We start from the raw sequence: 22,710 nt of genomic DNA, 5'->3' as shown, positions 1-22,710 counted from the left end.
TATAGCTTCTCTTATAACTCCATTAGGAACATTTTCCTGATATTTAGGCTAAATTTTCCTTTTCTGAGTTTCACTCCATTATCCCTATATAAAGTACATATCCATTTGTGCACCCTAAAACAATTGCTCCCATATTATAATTCACACCTTCTAAATATTTGTAGACAGCTATCATCTCCCTCCTAATCATTGTTTAACCAATGTGTACCTAGTCAACTCTTTTAATCTTTTTCAGAAAGAATCCCAGCTGATTTAACTCCTTCCCCCTCCCCCCGATCTCAGCAAAGAGTCTTTTTTTTAGGGCTGGTTGAAAAACATGAAAATATTTACACAAATTTTTCATTAACAAATTGTCATGCTTTCCCTGAAGAAAAAAACTACCCATGTTGGTAGTGACTGAAAGTTACTATTCTCTAATGGTGGTTTTGTGTTGTTACAACTTGCTGTCCCCAGTCCCTCATCTGTTCAGCCTGAACATTTATGATATATCCTGAAGCTTTTAATGGACATCCAAAGTTATTCACTGTGATGGTTCTTGGGGTGCCCTGGACTCTGAGTCATGTTACTTCATGCCACCAGCATGAGAAAGTCTGGCTTCTGCTTAGTTGGATGTCAGCTCCCTGATACCACCAGCCTGTTAGCCACCCAAGCAGTCTCCGCTGGGCTAGTCCAGTCCTTAGTTTGCCTTGCACATTAACAATAGGTTTGCCATACTCCCCAAGTCCCTTTGAACTGTTCTCTTGTAGTGTCCAGCCCCTCATCCACTGAATGCTCACAGAAATGTCAGGTCTGCTGTCACCAAACGAGCAATATGCACAGTAGCTTGTAAGCTTCAACTCAGAACCAGCACTTTGTTTAACAGCACAACACTGAGATGTATTTATAGTGAAAACAAGAATAAGTGTATTATCAAAGTCTAGCGATTCAGGAGATAGTGAGAAAGGATATCAGAAATGAATGGTTAGACAATAAAACAAAATCGTAACACGCTTTCTAGATACTAAACTTAACTATTAAGTTAACCTCCTGGGTAAAGAAGTTTACCTCGCCCAGTCTTTTGGTGCATTTACAACCAAGGTTGGCTGAGATCCCATTTTCATTACTTTAATTTCTGCAGGCATAAGCTTTTGTGAGCTGTAACCCACTTCGTCAGATGTAAGGAATAGAAATCAGATAGGAGGTATATATACATATACATCCAAAGGTAAGGAACAACAATGGGGAAGGTAAGTATAAGCAAAGTCCATTCAGCTAGAGTAGTTGAGGCCCATTGATTAGGAGGCGAGAATGTGTGAACAGTGACAATTACTTCTTGTAATGAGAGATAAACATTCCAAGTCCTTATTTAGACCCAGTTTGATTGTGTCAAGTTTGCAGATGAGTTCCAGCTCTGCAGTTTCTCTTTGAAGTCTGATTTTGAAGTTTTTTTGTAGAAGTATGGCAACTTTCAAGTCAGCTACATAGTGTCCTGGGAGATTGAAGTGCTCTCCAACTGGTTTATGGATGTTACCATTTTTTACCAGTTTAACTGAAACTCTCATTCACAAAAAGCACACAGAAAGCTGTTGCAAATTCAGTTTCCTGAAGATGGACTATTCTGAACTGCAATTTACTAGTCTTTCGTCTTTTTGGAATGAGATTATTGTTTGACAGACCTGGGCATAGTCCCCTGATGTGTACAGGTGCTAGTTTGCTGTCAGTTCTCTCTCCCTCTCATATCTATCAAGTCAGGTGCCACTGCTGCCAGTCTAGTAAAACTAGAGACTCTGTTATTTGGGCAGCAGAAATAAGTTTTCATGTAGCGGCTAGCTATACCTGTGGGTAATTAGAGCCAGTCTCTGGGACTCCCAGTCTGGCATCATTGAAAGCACTGAATGCACATGAAAGAGTTAAAATAAAATCCTGGGTTTTATATAGAAGAAGGAAGGAAGGAGGACATTGCCCCATTGAGATCCTATTTCTCACAGCACAACAACTCCTAAATAAAAAGCGAAGCTCAAATTTCAAACCAATATTTGAAATATGATGAGGCAAATGGAGATCAATGTTTATCCTACAAAAGATTCCAAGAAGTCCTTTTCAAGGAAATGTTGGGTAGTTTAAGGTTCGAGTGTGCAATGCTGACAGCCCTAAACATTAAAAAATCATGAGTCAGACCACAAAAACTCAGAAATTGGCTTAGAAATCATTAGCCTTTTTTAAAATAATACATTTTGGAATTTTTTTTTTTATTTGCCTTCTGGGTTTTGGGGTTTGTTTGTTTTTTCAACAATGAGGGCTAGAAACTTGCTTTTCTTTTTGGTTTTGAATTTTAAATTAAATCTGAGATTCTCACCTTCAAGGGCTGGGGCTGTAATAAACACTAATATCATGAGAGTTATGATAAAATTGCGAGAGTTGGCAATACTGAGTGTATCCCAAGGGTTCGTAATGTGGGGAACTGTACCTTTCAGAGGCTCTGGCAAGAGGCAGTTAGAACTGGACGTGCTGGGCAGAGGCTCACGTTAGGCTGGGCTGATCAATAGGACTCAGACGCTGAATGAAGCAGAGCTCTATCAGACTCCTTGGCTCTGAGTGATTTCTGAACACCACCCATAGGAAGGGGTAGTGCATTGCTGTGTTTCCCCAAGACCACCCCTGAGCCACAGTTCCTAACCTGCTTCTCACTTCTTCAAGGGGGTGTCTGGCAGCAAATCACCATCCTGACCATGCCAGTCAGCTCCGCTAGCTGGAGTGTTGGGGAAAGGAGATGGAAGAAAGATTTGTCTCATTTCCTGGCCCTCCTCACCCCAGTCCCTACCCTTCAGCGCTGTGCAGATGCAAGCAGGCATGCAGTGCCCCTTTACCCCTGCGTAGCCAGACCTATGGTCCAGGCAGTCTACATAGGGAGATAAGGGAAGATCTTTCTCTCCCTCTTGTCCCTGCATGGTTTCAATTTGGTCCTGAAGAGGTAAAGAAAGAGAACATGTCTTAACTATGACAGATATATTATAGACAAAGACAAAATGGTAGGCTTGGCAAGAGTTCCAGATAGTAACACAAAATCAACAGCTCTGAAAAGTATTCAAAGAACTTAGGTAAAAAAAAAAAACCTCTTGTCAATAAGGACACAGTACACTTGAGAAAAAATAGCAAGATCTTGGTCGCAACTGAGAAAACTCAGCATAGAACTGTTTGTGATCAAGCAAAAGATCTAATTTTCCCTTGGCACCTTCCTTTTGTGCTCCTAAGATTCCTTATGAAAAAATATGCATTCAAAAGCTATATATGAGGATTTTTTAGTCCAGTGTGAGCAGAGAAGCAGCTATTCCTAGAAGCAAACCCTCAGCAGTTAATTTGAAACACTCTTCCCGCTAATATCAGAGTGGGCATTCAGAACAGAGAGGATGTGTTTTGGACAGAGCATATTTGTATAGTTAGTATGTGATATGCCAAGAAAAGAGCACAAAGAAAAGTGATGGGAGGAAAGGAAGGATAGAGTGGATGTGGTTGCATTGACATTACTGTAGTTACAAAATTTCCCAAAGCACCATACATATAAATACAGTATACATTACTGGGTACTAAAGATATATCATCCAAAACATAGTTAAAAGTGTTTTTAAACTTATGTAAATACATTATCAGCAGGAAAGATCTGGAGAGATGATATTGTTGCTAATCTTGCTTGGTACTCTTTTGATCATCATTTCTCCTTCTGTTTCTACTCATTACATGCTGAATTGATAAAAGGTGTTAAACCATCATGACAATCCTTGAGACTCTTTTAAAGGCAGCAACACAGTTAAGCATTTGGATAGTACCATCAGCTTCAGAGGATTATTCAGATTCTTATGCATATGTTTACATGCTTTCTAGATCAGGGCCAACCTGAGTGTTCCCAGCTTCATGTGCTAAAGATACCACCAGAAACATTAGATGTACACTTACCGTTTTAAGCAACAATAATTTGTTTAGGAGAGCTCAATTAAGAGGCCATATCTAGTATTTAGAAAAGGTTCTTCGCTTTACTTATTTTTTCAGCCGAATTTATTGTTGTGAAACTAAATTACAGAGCTAGTTCTAGGGGATCCCGAGCAATGGATCTAGTTCAGCAGGTCTCAAACATCATTGTACTGCGACTCCCTTCTGACAACAAAAATTACTACATGACCCCGGAGGGGGGGTGGGCTGAGCCCTTGGGCTTCAACTTCAGCCTCTGGCCCCAGCGAGTCTAACACTGGCCTTGGCAACCCCATTAAAATAGGGTCCCAACCCACTTTGGGGTCCCAACCCACAGTTTGAGAACCACAGATCTAGTGCATGCAGTGCAGGTTGATTTAATGACTAATGGTCTCTGATTATCATAATAAAGTACAGACTGTAGAACTCTACTAAAGGGACAACCTTACTACACTCAAATGTTGCTCTTTTAACAAATTTTAAAAACATTTGTTTAAGAATATTGAAAAATATCTAAATCGGTTTTCCCTTTATTGCTTTGTTTAGGAATCTATCTGTAGCTAACTGTTCTCATGACTTGTTGGAGAGTCTGGTACAGGATCTGTTTTTGTGGTCCAGCACATTTGATTGTGTGTTGTTTATGGCAGGTGACCAGTTTGGAACACATTGCCTGGGATAATGCAACCTGGAATAAACCTTGTTTAAATATTTGTTGTAAACCACTTTTCCCCCCTGTCCAAACATTAAGGGTCTGATTCTGACACCCTTAGTCAATTGATGTAATTATTTATTCCTCGATAAGTCCCATTGAAATCAAGGGAACTATTTGTGGTGTAATTTACTACTCAAAGGACTTGATTCTCTAGTTATTTACACTGGTTTTACACTAATGTAACTCAATTTACTTAAATAGAGTTAGTCCTGATTTAAGCTGATGTATTTGAGAGGAAAATCAGGTACAGTGTGGATAAAAGTAGCAGAGTTTGGTGCTAAATTGCTTCACAAATAGTTGCTCCAAGATAAAGTAAATAGTAGTAAAAAGTAAAGTAGTCCTGGGTAACTACAAATTATAGAATAGCTAACTAGCCTTGTCTTTGTTTTGCAAGCACTGTGAGGTACCTTCAAATATAAACAAATATTTAAAGCTAGTCCCATAGTGACCATACGCTTGACAAATATTGCACATTTGGGATGAAATCTTTGCCCAAATGAAGTCAAAAGGAGTTTTGCCATTAAATTCAATGGGGCCAGGATTTCACCTCTGGCAGCTGGTCTTAAGAAGAGATTTTCTAGCACAGGTCTTAATTTCATAAGGGGTACAGTTCACAGCATGTAGTATTTTTCATGTATATGGCAGATATGGCCAAGTGTAAAATTTAGATCACAAAAATAAATAAAAATCAAAGGCATTAGTTTCATATCCCATATAGCATGTAGACTTCTGCTTCAAATGTCAGGTTGCATGCATGGATTTCAAAATATATACTGTGTTTTAAAAGATATATTTCAATCATATGAAATATATGGTAAGAGTAAACAATTCTCTTTTCCATTGATGAAGAAGGCAGTCAGTGAAATGATTCTTATATATTTAAAACTTCCCAATAGCTTTCAAGTGGTAAGTTATTTTACAAAGCAGTGTGAATACCTCAATTAAAATAGTTCACTTGAGAAAACAATAAAGTAACTGTGGTTACAAACTTTATAATTATTTAACCTCTCTGCCTCATTTTATCTATAAAATGTAGCTGAAAACAATAACACCAATCTCATAGAGCTATCATGAGGATTAATTAGCTAACATATTTGAAGCACTTTATATAAATTCTAGGTATTATTGTTAGAAGCCAGTATTAGTTGGCTAGAACTAAACCCTTCACGTCAGTAACCAAATCAACCACTGAGCTGTAGTTCTATAGAGTCTGAGTGTATTTCCTTTTGCTACCCAAGGTTTTGGGAGTGCTGGCAAGTACTTGATGATGTGGTGAGTCTTTTCCATCTATAACTACTATGATTCCATTAAGGCCTAACTTTCCAGAGAAGGTAAGAATGTTGGTCCCAAAATACCTGTCCAACCTACTAACCTGGGTCCACTGGATTTTGGATAAGTGTTACCAAAAGTGGAACCAGCTCATCTCAGGCTAGCCTTGGGGAGGTCCATGTGGACAGCCCTATGGGAGTCCTTGATGCTTGAGCCCTGAAGAAGCTGTCCTGCCAGAGGAAGCAGGCACAGTGTAGTGCAGAGCAAGGCCTCCCCACAAATCCATCTTCATCCTCCCATCTGAGGTTTACCTTCCCCATGGATCCTCAGGATCTGCTGGGTTGAGGATCTGCTGAACATCACAGTTTTCTGATCCCTCTGCTTCCCTTCCATGGATTTTTCTGGAAAAGGATCTAGGGGGCAGGAGGGAAGGTGATGGTCTGGACACCTACAATAGTTAAATGTGGTCCCACACATCACCCTATAAAGCTCTCCTACTAAACTCCTCATGATTAATTGGTGGAATTTCACCTATGCAGATCTCTATATGTTTTCTGTATAAGCCACGCTTCCTCTCAGTAAGGGGAAAGGAAGTGAGACAAAGCAAGTTGGTGTTTGCATTGGGAAGTGAGAAGGGGAGGGGAATGCACTCTTCCATTACTTATATCCATGTTAAGAACTAGTCATATTTAAACAAAATGCCTTGGGCAAGTTTACTCTGAAGCTGTGCTCCTATTAATTATTAATTATTATTGTTGTTGTTGTTGTTGTTGTTATGTCAATGTTATGTTAATAATAATGTCCCTTTTATTATTTGAATGGAACTCGAGGAAATAGCTTGGAGAGGTCAATGACTGTAAATATGCAACACTTTTAAAGACTTTGACTATAGCTATTCCAATTTCTACGTGGCTCAAGGACACTGAGAGAAGGATGGAGAGGTAGGGAAACAGATAGATAATGTAAGTTTCTGAGGATACATATGAAGCCCTGGCAGTAGGAGTTGATATTCAGTAAAGGTTTTAGAGGCTAGGAAACACCTGAAGAAACATATTTTGCAGTCTCCAAGGACCAGTTTTTTCAACTTCTTAGCATTTTCTACTCTCATACTGATGGAGTGCAGCTCTCTAAAACTGCTCTACCTTTTCCATTCACGCAAGGCAGAAGTAGAGGATTTTAACTTAAGACAAAAATCGAAAAGAATTGGAGTGGAAAGCGATCCCTGCAGCAATATTTGGCGGCTTTTTTGAGACGGAACCCCTTCCAAATTCTACAGCTGTAGGAAATGGTCCACTCCCATTGTGAAGGACTGATCATTTTTTATGTAAACTGAAATCAAATCCTGGACTTATGTTTGGCCGCTGGCTTTAGCTCCAACTTCGGAATCTTAATCTTTAAATTGAAAGATATTTATGTGATGATATGTCAAAGTAATAATCAATGGCTTTTGTAATACAGTTCAATATCAAGCGTGTTTTATTTGTAGGAATCTTCGATCAGTCTAAGGTCATTTTCCATTTATTGTCCATTGCAACCATCAAGAAAGCTGTTGCCAGTTACCTAACCTGTGACACTGATGCCCACAATCGTTTTAGTTAAAAATAAAAACTGAAACTCGAGAAAATCAGGCAATTCAGAGCGGACTCTGAAACTGCAGCGAGAAAGTGTTACCTTGGTACCATGTGCTATTCCAGATGCAATCTCTGACACACACAAAAACTGAATTATGTCTTTTGTTATTTCCCTCCTTCCCCATCTTCGAGGTGACCCTGATGCATGAATGTGGAAGCCTTATTATCATCCCTGTGAAACCCTAACTTGGCTTGTACTTCTCTGACCTTGTCACTATTCTCTTCTTGCTCTTGGCGCTTCTAACTGTGTCTAACAAATTAGTGAAGCTAACAAGCCTGAAAGCAGATTGATGCAGGACAGAAGGGGATAAAAGAGTTCAGACCACAGCTCTGCATTGAGATTATAAAATGAGTTCTGGTAATAACATGCTGGGTGGGAGAATATGAAAATAATCTATTCGTTTAGGAAATAGTACTGAGGATAAAGAAAAGGGGAAACCGAAATCTATTCTCATGGTAACTCGCAATAACCATACTCTACCCGGCTGCTTTGCTTTTTTCCCCAGTTTGTAAAACTCCTCTTATTTTTTAAAGGACTCCAGACAAATACATGATTATTTTGATGTTTACATATTTTCGGTGTTAGTAACTAACATAGGGACTAAATTAATGTCACATGTAAGAAACATACGAGAAAATTAGGCAGGAAAAGGTGTAAAAAGGGTCACAATGTTGGTTTCGTTTAGTTAATGCATTTATGTGTTTGATTTTTACATGTTGCTATTATGATTACAATTATCAGGAAATATACCAAGTGTGAAATCAATGCTTTGACTAGGAAAATAGCTGTTATTACTTGCTCTCCCCTCTAAATATTGTTTTTAAAATAACAATTGATTGCACTGTTTTTCATTAATGGAAAACCAAGAGCATTTTTTAACGAAAAAAGTCATGAACGTTAAAAAAAAAAATGGAGAGCCTTAAAGTAAGGGTGAATTGGAATCTGACAATTGCTCAGATAAGTAGAAGTGGCATAATAAATCTTTTGTGTATTGCTCGCAGGTGTTTTTTGTTTGCAAAGTATGACAACGCCAAACCTGATTAGAAAATTAATGTTTTTAGAATACTTTGGGGATGTGTTACCAAAACTAAAACTAGGCTTTGGGTTTGTCTATAGAACCCCCGGCTTGAGAAATCATCACTAACCCAATTAGAAATGTGTGTATTGTTGACGTTATGTGTTATTTCAAACTTGCATAGCTGCGACATAGAGTAGCTGTTTTAGGACATTTCAAGAAAAGCAGCGGAGATAGGGGTGTTAGTTGAATCTGAAATTATTTAGATGCTCATTCCAAAGAAATTTAGTCTCTGGGTATGACAGCTTGGACAGTATCTGTAGGTTTGATCGCAGAGCATAGGTTCTCAGTGGACTAAAAACCCTAGTGAATTGCAATCGAGTTCTCCTGCATTGATCTGTCAGGTTTCTGAATTCTCCCTGCACGTGTTGGAATGGGAAGGGATTTCTTCCAGGGAGGGAACCCACCAACGTTTCTCTGAAGTAAAGACTGGTTACATAAAGAAAAAGAAATCTAATCAGTCATCACTTAAGAGCCTGTCTAGCCTAGGATGCTGAAGTATCCATTGTGTTGATCTATTAACATGTGGCTGTTACTATCCTAACAGTGTTGGAGGCAAAAATTGCTTCCCAGGTACCAACATAGATAGATATATAGATAGATAGATAGATAGATAGATAGATAGATAGATACCGCCTAGTATATCCTAGTCCCTTTGGAAAGTTATCTCTGTTGTTTTCAGAAATTCATTTGAAAAGAATCGACCAGGCAGTCCTCACACCGCCAGTCACTATTTGAGTCTCTGGGAAATTTTCTTGGGCCCGGATTACTGAATAGGGCCCTTTGTATTGTTTTTTTGTTTGTTTGTTTGTTTGTTGTTGTTGTTTTTGTTTTGTTTTGGTTTTTTTTTTTTTGTTAGGATATAGCTTAATTGATCAACATAGTTGACTCTCAATCTATATGTAAATCCAGGTCCAGTTTATTTTATTCACAAGATCAAGTGCTATTAGAATTATTCTCGTGCGTAAAGGCAAGCCACATATGACCCGTAGTATAATCAGCAATAAAGTCATGTAAGGCCGTTCGGAGCATATCTTGTTTATTAGCAGTACGTTCCAGTACGTGATGGTCCTGTACATTTAGTTCCACACTTTAGTCCAAAAGGAAGTGGGCGCCGGGACTTGAATAGCCTTAGCCCTGTGGAAATCTGTCACACTTTTTCCACTCAGCACATCACCGCACAGTAAAAGACGAACGAATGTACTGATTCCCTTTCATTCCACAGCCCGAACGGGACCCCTCTTGGGTTGTCAGGGGTTCGACAATATTTTCCTGTATCCATGGCTGCCCCAGGTTGCCAATACGGCAAGTTTATCAGCTGGGATATTAGACAGTAAAATCTACCTGCTGCTCTGGGAAGTGGGAAACGAAGGCGGGAGAAAAATCAAATTACAGGTCTCCGTTTTTACCAGCGTTATCTGCCAAGGGTTCCAAGCAGGAAGGGAAAAAGGAGCCTTTGGCTTCTTCCTAAAGGAATCTCTAAATTGGAGCTCTCTGTCTGTTTGCCGCCAAGTACCTCTCTTCAGAGTATGTTCACATTAGGTATGATAATAATAACAACAACGTAGAGAATAATGAGACAGGAGCACGTTTGCCAGTGTGTGAGAAACTCAAATACAGCTGCATTGGCTTTGTCTTTGGTTCAGTCACTTCCCCACATTTAGTTCCCCCAGATAGACAGCGAGGAGAGGAAACTGAGTGCAGCATGACAATGAGTTTTGTAAATAGCAAATGGAAGGGGTTGATTCCTTCCCCCCTCCTCATTCCCTCCCCTCCCCCCCCCCCCGGTTTGGTTTTACTTGCGATCCAAATAACCTTCCCCACCGACCGCTTCAAAAAAGAGAATGGGCTGGGAGGGGGGGAGAGAATCATAATTGCAGGTTCCCTTTGGAGTTGGAGTTAAAACGCTGATGGCGCTTGTTGCAGAGGAAAGGTACAGAGGCAGCCCCTCCGTTCAGGCGCTGCAGGAAGGCGGTGTTGTTACTGGTGGGAATGTATTTACAGTCCGCTCTTGAATGCACCCGGGGCTTCAGAGTGGGGAACTTTGTCCCCCACTCTGCAGTCGTTGCACGCTACGCTCCCCGGAACGCGGGATCGGGCCCTGTATGGTTGAACTGCGGGCACATATTCTGTCTCTCCCACGAACGCCCTGAACGCTGTGTTCTGTCGTCCTGAGTTACAGATATTTTTAGCTCTACCTCTTTAAAAGCAAATTAATATCAGGATAGGCATTCGCTTCAGTTCCGTGCTTGGTATTTGGTCCAAATCTCTACTTTCTGTCACAGCATCTGAGAACTGAATTCCGATTAATCATTTGTTTCTTTCAGTCTCTATGGCCCCACTCCCTTATTCAGTTCATATAGCGACCTCTTTTCCAATCCCTTCGAGTTTCCGTGTATTCAAACATTGTATCCTTCCCCTTTACTCTGCGGCTATGTCACCCTCTCACACACAGATCATTGTCAAGGTAAACGCTTGGTGTAGGCGAGCGAGTTAAAAATATGTTTGCGGAGCATTCATTGTGGTTCAAAACTTTCTCTGCTTTATTACTTTGAAAATGAGTATTTTGAAATGGTAAACAGCCTCCTGATGATGGAAGGGCTTTTGATTGCCTTTAAACACTCCGTCTATTGCTTGTTATTTCCTAGTTGCACACCTCTTCGGTGCCCATGACCATATTCTTCTTTGATTCTGTAGCCGAATGGCGCTGAAGTTCTAGCAGCTGGATCAGGTCTGGTTAGCACTTAAGCTGATGCAGAAATAACCCCTAAAGTTAGAACAACTGCAATTCCCATTTGCCCTCTCCCTTGCGCTCTGAACTGCAGGAACTATTGTGCCTTCGCTGAATTGTTTTGTTTGTCTGAGCATGCCAATAACTACCTTTCTGGACTTCTTTATCCATTGTGTTTTCAAATGGTCATTCAAAGCCTTCTCTTTCGCTGCTACTGCATCGTCTATTCATGAAAAAGGACTGAAGACAGATGCCGAGTTTCTTAACTTTTCTTTGGGGAAGGACAGGAAAATATATAAAAAGTGCTATCGCATAAGGAAATGTATTAAAATCCGATCGAAGACTGTCAAGATCCTTGCAATGCAACCAATCAAACTCCAATAACAGAATAAAGAAGTGGCTGTGGTTTGGTTTGGTTTTACTTGTTTGCTTTTGTTTTATTTTGGTTTTCATTAAATCGATAGACCCGAAGGGGAAAGATTATTTCAGTGGTTAATGAGAGCTGACACTAATACTTCAATAGGATGTTTTCATTTAGTCAAGAATGCGTCAAAATTTCCTATTTTTCTTATAACTACCGGAAAGTTATTATTATACACTTTGTTCAATCCTTTTTAATGATGCTGCCACTTAGTTGTTATACCTGGGAAATATAGGTGATTCCTTAATCGTTCTTGATTCTTAGTTTTAGTGTAGGTCTTTTACACAGAAAAGGAGAAATAGAAGTGTGAGTGTTTAAATGTTTCTATTGCAATGCCTTGATTACAGAAATACCTTAGTGCAAAAACACCCTAAAGTGGTAAACAAGAAAACTGTTACATTTACAGAGGTTAGAGGGGCAGATAGTTTAGCTTGTACAGAAAACTTTGGAACGATACACGAAGAAGTGCTTAATGCTTTGAAAATCAGAACCGAAATCTTTTAAGAAGTTTGTATTCGTTTTGCAAATGGGGAACGGGCCAATGAATGGATCTTCACTAAACTTCACCTGCCAGTTTTATTACGCTAACTGATAGAGTACGTCTTGTGTCCGTGAAGAAACGGGATCGACTTGCTGCTTTGGAAAGTGACTTATGAAAAGAAATCCGTCCTGCAGTGAGTAGAGGCGAAGTGCGTTGAATTCAGATGCTGCAGTAGCACATCTCCATCACGAGATGTCGCTGGTGCAGTTCAGATCAAGGTTGTAGGTTCCGGATTTTTGTTTCAACGGTGCTTTAATGAAAAGTTATAATGCTACAATGAAAGTTCTTGGATCTCCGCAGCACGAAAATATCCGATTTTTAACTGAGCGGTTAATCATCTTTCTGAAATAATGTATAGTGCTTGGGGAACGAAGTTCCGCCGATTTTTACATTGAGATTGTATCCATGTGCATGTTCTGGCCTTACATTTTTGTGTTGGTTATTCAAAGTGTTTGAGGGTCCTTGTGTTTCTTACACGTTTAAGCTATTCGAAGGAAAATGAGAAAATTGGTCACCGCTTATGTTCAATCATTATTAAATACCATAAACCCACACTACAATAGGGGGGAAATGCGATTTAAAATAAAACCTTGGCCAATAATAGGAGAAGGTGATGTGAATTTCCTTCATATAAGTCAAGAAGTGGCGTGGTGGAAGTTTACAAACAGGGAAAGGGAAGGGTTAGCTAAAGATCTCAGTTCCTCTAGACACAGGATTTAGAGTCTCTTCTAGGGAATATTTGTGGAGTAACTCATAGTAACGTGTGCTTTGACTGCTTTAGGAGGGGAAAATTCACACACCAGTTGAAATGACTGGCATCAAAAAGTGGAGAAACAAGGGCTCCCGCTGAAAAGTTGTTAGACTTACCCCGTTTCCACCAGCTCCCTCCCCTTTTCTCCACCCCAAAAGGTTGTGTCCTGGAACTAAAGGGAACGGTGCACAAACCCACGGCTTCCCCTGGGAAAGGCTGGAAAGATGAGCATTTTTGTTGTGTTAAGTGGTCGGCATTAGCAGCCTACACACGTAGAAAAAGGCTAACATCTGCGGTTTAATAAAATGCAGACAAGAAATGATAGACCTGTTAGTTCAAATGGGAGCCACTAGCTTTGCTCATAACAAAAAGGAACGTAACCGCCAGGTTCACTATTGTTTGCTGGAGAGAGAGGGGAACTTCCTCCACTAATATTTTATTTACTTTAAAACATTCATATTTTTTGCAAAGTCCGCCACTTTTTGAACATTCATTGTCTTTAGACAGGAGTGAAATAATGAAGGAGAGAAAAAAGAGTCTGGGCAACCTTCTTCTATTAAAGATCAACTGGGAGAACAGACACAAATAGTCTGAACTTTTTTTTACCAGGTTTCAAAATAATACATATCTCCAATTAAAAACAATTGTTGATCTATGAATTATTGTTCCAAGGCGTTTTCAAATTTGACCTTTGCCTTATAACACTAATGTAAAGTATAATCCACAATTTAAATATCAAAAGTCATCTATGCCCTGGATCTGGAACAAACAAACCACCACGCGTGTGATGCTTTATTTGTAACGAATTGCACGTTCCAAATGAAATGTTTAATTGAATCTTTGGGACTGATTTCAATCTGCAAATTCAGGGGTCTCTTTGGTGCTCCCAAAACTGGAGTCAATGGGTGCTTCCGATAATGCAGGATCGGATCCTGTATGTACTAATAATGACTAAAAAGGAGCAAATATTTGACAAGAAAGAAAAATAAATCGATTGTCGTGATCGGAGGCAATCAGAATAAGAAAAGTCTGAAAAGTTCGCTTAAACTCCCCTTGTGTTCTCTGATTTTTGAATGAGGGTGTTTGAATCACATCACCGAGGTCTTGCCCGTAAACCAACTCCACGGGTTTATTTGTATGATCAAAATATTAAGCAGCACTCTTTCTCCTTCTCTGGATTTCTCAGCAAGGGCTCAGAACTGAGCGGACACAACTGAATTGTACCCATAACTACTAAGCACTGGGGGCAAGGTATTTATTGTCTGAACAGATTAGTCTGTCGACGGTGTGTAGCTGGTATTTATATATATGTTATCAAAGAGCAACTAGATTAAATCAGAGGCGAGCAGTATTAGTTCTCATATGGCACAGTCATTGCATAGGCTGCCTTCAATCACTTTGGTTTTGGGTTTTTTGCTCTGGAGTCTCTTATAAAAATTCTTCCACGCTCATCATCACGCACAGAAATCTGGACACTGTAACCTGTATTTCTAGCGACTGACTGAACAATCCTTTCTGTTAACAAGAAATCAGTTTGTGTTATCAAGACACAAGGTTTCTTCAAGGTTGTTTTTTGTTTGCTTGTTTGCTTTTAATTTCACATCAACCTCAGGCATAGAAGAGGCCTCCTGTTAGAAGATTCCTAGATCATGTCAACTGTTAACAAACTGAATCGGAAGAAGCAAATATTGTGATCATTGTTATGGGTATAATCGGAGCAGAATTTAAAGAGGAATATTAGCTTTGAGTTTTGAGTTAATCAGCGATTAGATTTGTGTTAAGCATAAAGATCTTTTCCTGTAGATGGCGTCCTTTGGATACCGAGTAACCAGTAATAATGTAGTTATACTCAGGAGGCTGTATTAAGCTTTGGGTAGTAAAATAATTAATATTCTTTTTTAGATATTTATTTATTGCGAGGGAAAAGTCATTGATTTCTCATAGGCAAAAGTGTGTTTCTCCTTCACGTGGATGCAAATAAAAACTGTTTGAATAAATAAGTTGTTTCTGAACATTTTGTTGTCAAAGTGTTAAATGTTCCCGTCATTTTTATTCAAACACTAACATGATTACAGCCAATTATATATTCACCAGTGTTCTTTATTTTAGAGTAATTGTACTTGTCACTAATAAAACAGAGACATAATAGATCGCTACTATTCTGGATTTTAAAGCAATTTTCTGTAATTTGATTGAATTATACATCGTCTCTGCTACTTTTTTATTATTTCTATATTTTGGAATCCTATTTTCTTGAAAATTGCAGCTCTGTTCCTGTTTTGCTGTTTCTGAAGTAATGTACCCTTCTCTAAAATATATAAAGAGAGCCTCGTCCCTTTTGATATGTGGAAATCACATTTTTCAGTCGTAAATCCTTAAGGTTTTGGGTCTTAAAATCTGAGAGTCCAGGAGAAGGCATACAGGACCAGGTCACTTTGCTCAAGGCGGTGCTTTTTCGAAAGAGAAGGCAGTACACAAACAGAAAAATGTTCCATGCATAATAGGGTTTGATCACTTTATTGTAATGATTGTGTTGTGCTTCTTGGGCTTCAAAACACAGGAGCATGTCGAGACAAGCAGTTCAGTTTTTTAATATTTATCAAGGGAGACTAGGTATAGACACAGTGCAACAGAAAAATATAACGCCAATTACATTCCTCCAAGCAATTGAAGCAATTATCTGTATACTGTTCTTATGTTCTTTTTGGTGTCGATTACGCCAAAGGTACTCCAAGAGCTACTTGGATATCTGTAGGTATACACTATAGATACATAGACACATAAATATATGCATGAACTGTTCACGCATGGAAATAATGCATATTAGAACGATGCCTAGCTCGCGGTTATTTCGCTCAGCGTTGCTGCAATAAGCCTGAGAGGCACACATATAATTTCACAAATAAATCAAGACCTTAACTGTTATTTGTAATAGGGTGATGCCAGAGAAATCTCGAAGAATGATACAAACCCTCTCACAGTTGAATTTCCTATGACAAAACGTATATCCACAACAACAGATCAAGTTTAACGTAATTTGCCAATTGTTAGACTCTATGAAATGATATTGCTTATGTATTCTTAGAATGGCCAGACCCGAAGGCAGTCATTGTTCTCAATTCTTTGCATCTGAAAGTAAAAATAAGCATAATACTTTACAATCTGGGTTGCTTAATTTAAGATCCATGTAGTTGTATTTTACCCCAAAATGGTGGAATCCATCTGTGATAAAATGACATTTATTTATTGCCGATCTATTATACAATAATGGTATATCATCAGAAAGATTAGCTGTACCGATCATGGGGAAAAAAGAAATATTATCTATCTCTAAACTAATAGTTGTATTAATTATAATTTGGCATTTATCCTCAACATATAAATCTTCAGACTATCCCATGATTATTGGTGTTTGGAACTAAGAACAGAAAATATTTTCTAAGACAAGCCCTTTACGAATAATATTTTGCCAGTACCCAAAGGGGGCAGTTTATTTGCTTGAGTTTCCTGAGCTCCCGAGTTATTATTATTTTTTTTTAAGATGTCTCTCTGAAAAATAACAACATTCAACATTGTTTTCCAAAAACTCCCCGAGAAACACAACCTGTGTGTGTGTGTGTATGGGCGCGTGGCCCATCTGAAAGGTGGAGAGGAGAAAACACACAAAGAAGAATGGTCTCTGGGGAATTGTTTCTTTCAATATTTTTCCTCTCTACTTTGTCACTGCATGGAGTGTCTGTCTGCAGCCGCTTCTCTTTGTTGGACAAATTAACGTCAAGGCAAAACTACAAACTCGGGTCTTTAGCGAAGCACGGTCCATGCTTGGTGGGTGGGACACAAATGGGATTTAACTTGTTGCCAGTAATTTTTGTTTGTTTGTTTTTGTTTGTGCTGGGGCTTAAAAGAGAACAATTCAAGAAGGAGCAAAGCAAAACCAAAACAAACCCACCAACAAAATAAAGCAGGCTCTATATAAAAGACATCTCATGTTATTAAAATAATAAACGGAGACGCCCACTGTTATGGTATGGGATCAACCCTTCCCAAAGAAACTTATTTTAAAATGGTAGCAGTTACAATAGCAAAAAAAGAGTCTTTCCACCACCTCCCCTAGCCCTCCCCCCAAGAAAGGAAGAAAACATGGAGACCGTTCTGCCCATATAAAGGGTATTGATATTAATGTATACAGAAAGTCAAATCCTGGTAGCCTTACTCACGCGAGTAGTCCCAAGAGGCAATCAAGATTCGGTACGTATACAATTTAAATCCTTCAAACTAAGGTAAATCCTATCCTGGTACTTGTGATTTCCAGTTACCATATACTGTCTGAACCAGGCATCTTACACAGACACACAGCGCTTTCCTTTAAACCCAAGGCATAGAGAAAGCTGAAGTTGTATTTGAAAGTGTAGAAAAAGTTTATTACCTGGCTTGCAAGTGCCTTTTTGGGTGCTTATGTTATTTGTATGTTTGATGTTGTCTTTGCAGGGAGAAAGAATACTCACTTCCTCTAGGGCCTAAAAACCTGGGTCCATAACTCAGTTTACCCGATTGGAACTCTCTTATGAAAAATCTTTAAGCTCTGCTTTGTAACGAATGGCGCTGAGCCATCTCAGCTATGCAACAGCTGCAGCAAATCTGGCTAGTTGAAATGACCAGGTATAATGCGAAGAGATCTATGGAGCATCATCTCGATTCGAAAATTCCCCACGAGCCTATTTTTTAACAGCGTTAGAATGAAATAACGCAGAGAGAGAGAGAGAGGGCATATGAGTGTGTGATGGGGGAGGGGGACTGGACGAATGGGTCAGGTATTTCTCTTGGGTTAGCTACAGCTGTAAACGTGAAACATAATATTTGTCATTTCCAAAATATTACGTTTTAGGAGCCTCAAAGTAGCATTTTGAAAGGACGATCGTGTGTGTTTGTCCAGAGGGTAGTCCAGGAGCTGCAAAAGGTCTCGATATAGACCGCTGAGTTTTAACAAATCTTTCTTGGTCCCTTAATTTTCATCATATGTTATCTCCAATTATTTAGTTCAAGATGCTAAATTGAGAAAACTTATATATAAGAAAATCTTATATATAAATACAACTTTCTGGCCAGGCATGTTTTAGGTATCGATCACCGAGGTAAAGCGATTTCTTTAAATGTGCAGCACAGAATGCTACTCTGAACTTGCTTACATTTTCCTGTGTATTTTGTTATCATCTACATAGATTCTGTAAGTAATTGTCACTGTTTATTATTATTATCATCATCAATCGTCACCATCACTATCATCATTATTCCTGTGTTTCCCTTGTGAGACAGCAAGAACTTTTGCTGTACAGTGTGGAGCATATATAATGTATGCCTGTGTTTGTAGACAGATGCATAAAATACTATTGATAATTCGGATTGTGCAGAAAACTAAATCAAGATCTTAACATTAAAGTCCATATTTAATGCAAATATGATAATATTTTGTCTCAGTTACGAGCAACTCAACTAGTGCCAACTTGTGAACACTCAAACACTTATTAATATGATAAGATTAACGTATCCTGTCGGATCTCTAGCTTTAATTTGATTTGATTTAGATTTCTCTCTACTCTGTATACCCGCAGTGGGTAACTTATGCTATAATGTTTACTCATATCTGTTTCTGTCACCCCTAATTCTATCTTGTTTCACGCTCACATCAATAAACGTTTCTGTCCCCTACAGCAATGGTTTCCCATTTCCAAATCCCTCCCTCCCTGCCCCCCCCCCCCGCCCCCCGGCACACACTGGAAACTTAAATAAGCTTAACGTTAGAGGAACCCTTTAAACATGGTTGATTGCTTTCATTGTTTTAATGCTATCTCTCCTGGAGTGGGATAGATTCCTCCTTATACAGTACGTAGTGCCCTACCGGCACCTCTTTCTTTATGGTACCGTGCAGCTTCTCAAAAGATCAGCGAATGAGAAATTTAGCTCTTCTTGAAATATTTAGCAGCCGGAGGAGTTCACCCTTTCGGCGGCGGGTGGGGGAAGGGGTGTCTAAAAAGTGGGGCCAAGGAGAGAAATGACACCAGTGGCCCGAAAACAACGGAGGGAAAAAACCTTAAAATGTTTGTATCTAAAGGGTTCTTGCAGGGTCTTCGGCACAATATGTGCTGCTCTCCTTAAAGGGGCTCTCAGTGCCAATAACCATTTGTCAACCATTAGGAACTTCTCACTGCAGATCTATCATTAGGGGGAGTTCCCCCGACGTCTCCTGAAGAAACGCTGCAGTGGATTTCCAAATGATCCAGTTTGATTCGCATTGCGCCTACGTACCTGATTCAATAGACTGGAGAAATACTTACCAGAGTTTAAGGAAGTGCCTGGATCGCCCAATGGTCTTTGCAGCATTCATTTCCTCTGTGGATTACTATCTTGCATCCGAAGTCGCTCCCGGTCTACACTTGAAGTTAACACTTATGCTATCTCAAACACAAGGCTCTCCCATAGAATTTTTTTTTTCCAGGGTTTTCAAGAAAATTTCCCTGTGCCACAATGTTATGATGGAAGGATGCTGAAATGACAGGCCTCGCAGACGCTTGTCTTAATCATCGGCTTCTTAATTTAGTTTTAGTGCTGTGGATTTGTGTGTGTGCGCGCGCGTGTGCGCGCAAGAGAAGCGGCTGACAACCTGCAGCTTCCTAATGAGTGACGAGGCAGGGCTGCTGCAGCAAAGTAACACTTCCCTGGTGTGAAGACCTCTCACTGGGAAGTTTAGTTCACTACTGTTCTCGCAAACCTAATCGTATAACCTGTAACCAAAACGCACAGAAGAACGATACAACACGCTAAATAGAGTAACTTCTAATCACTAAACGTTAGCACCATTACCAGCTGTTGAGGATTGCATGAGAGTTAGCTAGAGAGAGGACACCTATATATTATTGTATATGTACATTTATCGGTGTATCTATCTCGCCATCTAGCTTCAAAATCTTTGACACCTATTGCTGTGAGTGCATTGCTACACACAGATCTGAAATGCCCTAGAAGCAAGAGATCAGTGCATGAACCGTTGGTTTGCAAGGAGCGTTTGCTTTAATTGTTCAGGGAACGTGAAACAAATGAGAGAAGCGTACACCCAACAGGGCGAATACATGAGCACTTGATTGTATTTAAGATGTCATTATCGGACGTTAAAACGAAGTGTTCTGGCTCGTTTTATGGAAGCATGATGTCACCGAAGCCTGGTTATTAAATGCCCTTTATTCATGGCTGAAGAAACTCTCATTTATTTTAAGCTGTCATTACATTTTACCAGTTTGTAAAACCCTTGGACTATGGTATCTCTACCTTCTTCTGTGGGGGAGAGGGGACATGAAAAGCGTACAATTTAAGCATATGAAGAATACGTTTACACCGTACCTGGATTCATTCCGGTTACTGGGTGGTATGATTTACCTGGTTCTTTAAAATAAATAAAGAATAAAGGGAAATGGCCAAAAATAGCCAAATACATAATCGAAGCACTGTATGGAAAGTACGGACACGCGGAATTTCAGCTCGAAAAGTCTTTCTCTTCTGCATTAGACACCGGTTTCCATTTTCTCATTCTGTTCCTTATCATATGAGTAGATCTGTTCAGGACGTTAAATTAATGTGTACACCAGGTGAATATACACCAACAATGAGTGCACCGCAGACGGGAGGACACGTCACACAAAGAGCTGAGTAACACTCTTTGCGCCTGTTATTCACGCAGGTAACACTACTCTTCCAAACTCTCCTATCCAGGCATTCCACATGGGCTTCCAGTTTAGAAAGCACTTCCATTCTAGGCACCCGCAAAACACCGCCTAGTCTTGCCGTAGTCTTGGGGTCAAATCATCCGGTCATTATTCAGTTGTGATCTAGGCAAAGCTGCCACTGAAGCGAATGGGAGGGCTGCCTGGGTCAGGTCTAAGAAAAGAGTTTGGCCATTAGACTAGCACATTCTGCATTTCCAAAGTAAATATCTATATGTACAGTTCTATAAACTGAGAATTTTCTGTGGAGGAAAAAATTAGACAGTTAAAGTTAAAGTCCGTCAGAGATAATAATTGATGCGGTTTCTGTTACATATCCTTTCGTGTCCTGTAAACAATGAATAAAACCTTCACGGCCTTAGAAAGATACGTCTTACATTTTGGAAGCAGAATTTCCATTTTAGGGAGAATTGTATACCCAGGGTATTCAAAAAATAATATAATAAATCCTAAATTTGGGTACAATGCTTTATTCTGCAGCCATGACAAATGGTTGGACACTAAATTTAGATTATTAGGCATTTTAAAAGCACGTTTCTCTCGTTATTAAACCCGTGTTCAGAAAAGCAATAAGATGAAATGTTTATTTTTTTCCCTGCTACATTTTCATCCTCGGTCACAAGGCAATGTAAACGTAGCTTTGACCTGAGAAACCCCTCAGAGCATTAAAATTTCAACAGGCGATGTCAGTGTTACATTAAACGAGATCTCCTCCAGTTTGCTGCAGAGCAGGGATTTAAATAAAACGTTCAATGTTAACAAACAATACACACGTTTGGCATTTTGTGTATTAAAAGGATCAAAGAGATTTGATAAGGCACAACGCACCATTTACACAGACCTGATTGAGTTAATATAATATCAGCAAATTTTACAGCGAAATGAATCTGTTTCTTTTCTTTGTGTTTAAAACCAGCACAGATTACAAATTTTAATGATCTGAAAATGTTTGGTATACAAAATCATGCTTATTTCAGTATTAGCAAAAACACAAGAAATTTTTCAACACAAACACCCAGCTGTGTCTATTTTAAAAGCAGTTCAATGACAGCTTGCACTTATGAGCATGCAATCAGCTAATTTCGCTTTTTTTTTTCTTCTGTGTTAATCAACACTTTCCTTCCTGCATATCAGAGTACAAATAGTATAGTTACTCCACATCAGTAAATGTTTACGTAACCTGTCCTTTCTCAAGAATCCGGTTACACCGAATCATTACATGCTAGACCGACTAAGAAAGCGCACTGGGCCCAGCCAACCAAAAGGGATCCCAGGCACCATAATAATACATATTAAATGTACCTCATCATTATCATATGCATAGATCTTACCTTTCCTCTTACCCCGTCTCATCAGAGGATCATGCCATTGTCCACACCACACACTTTCTGAAGAATTCCAATACATTGGATACAGTGCTTTGCATGGACATGATTATCATTTGAAACGATTTCTTAAAAATAAAAAAAACTCATTTCTTTTTAAAAAAATAGTTTTACCATTGACTTTTTTTTTTTTTTTTTTTTTTTTGGTCAGTAGCGGCCTGTTACAAAATAGGATAAATAAATACATTTCTGGTAAGGTCATTCGAGGTTAATCCAATGCACAGAGTTCATGCCATCCCCAGTTGCAATGGTTTATTATTGGCCAATTGTAATTGTTCTTCTTCTTATTTACACTCTCTCTCTCTCACACACACACACACGTTGCTAACTGAGTTCTAACCTGAGTTTCCATAGGATGAACTGCATATATTAGAATTGAGCTTTTCACATATTTTTTACTACATCCTTCTTCTTTTCTTTTAACCTCCATAATCCTACAGAAGAAGCACAAGTGTAAGATATTTATGCAGTAATATAGA

The 22,710-nt window shown here is 39.2% G+C and overlaps 1 long non-coding RNA gene across 1 annotated transcript; it reads right to left on the bottom strand.

Moving 5' to 3' along the window:
• Positions 1 to 15,575: 15,575 nt before the first annotated feature.
• LOC137142737 (uncharacterized) lies at positions 15,576 to 19,684 on the bottom strand. Its single transcript, XR_010917009.1, has 2 exons — positions 19,407 to 19,684; positions 15,576 to 16,203 (listed from the first exon to the last, which is right to left on the bottom strand). It is a non-coding gene; the product is annotated as an uncharacterized lncRNA (long non-coding RNA).
• Positions 19,685 to 22,710: the final 3,026 nt, after the last annotated feature.

Source organism: Emydura macquarii, unplaced genomic scaffold (genome assembly GCF_026122565.2).
Source record: "Emydura macquarii macquarii isolate MOO-44397 ecotype Brisbane River unplaced genomic scaffold, CSIRO-AGI_Emac_v2 contig_374, whole genome shotgun sequence".
NCBI classification, from domain to species: domain Eukaryota; kingdom Metazoa; phylum Chordata; order Testudines; family Chelidae; genus Emydura; species Emydura macquarii.
The sequence above is the reverse complement of the archived record's forward strand: the minus strand, read 5'-3'. Positions and strand labels throughout refer to the sequence as shown.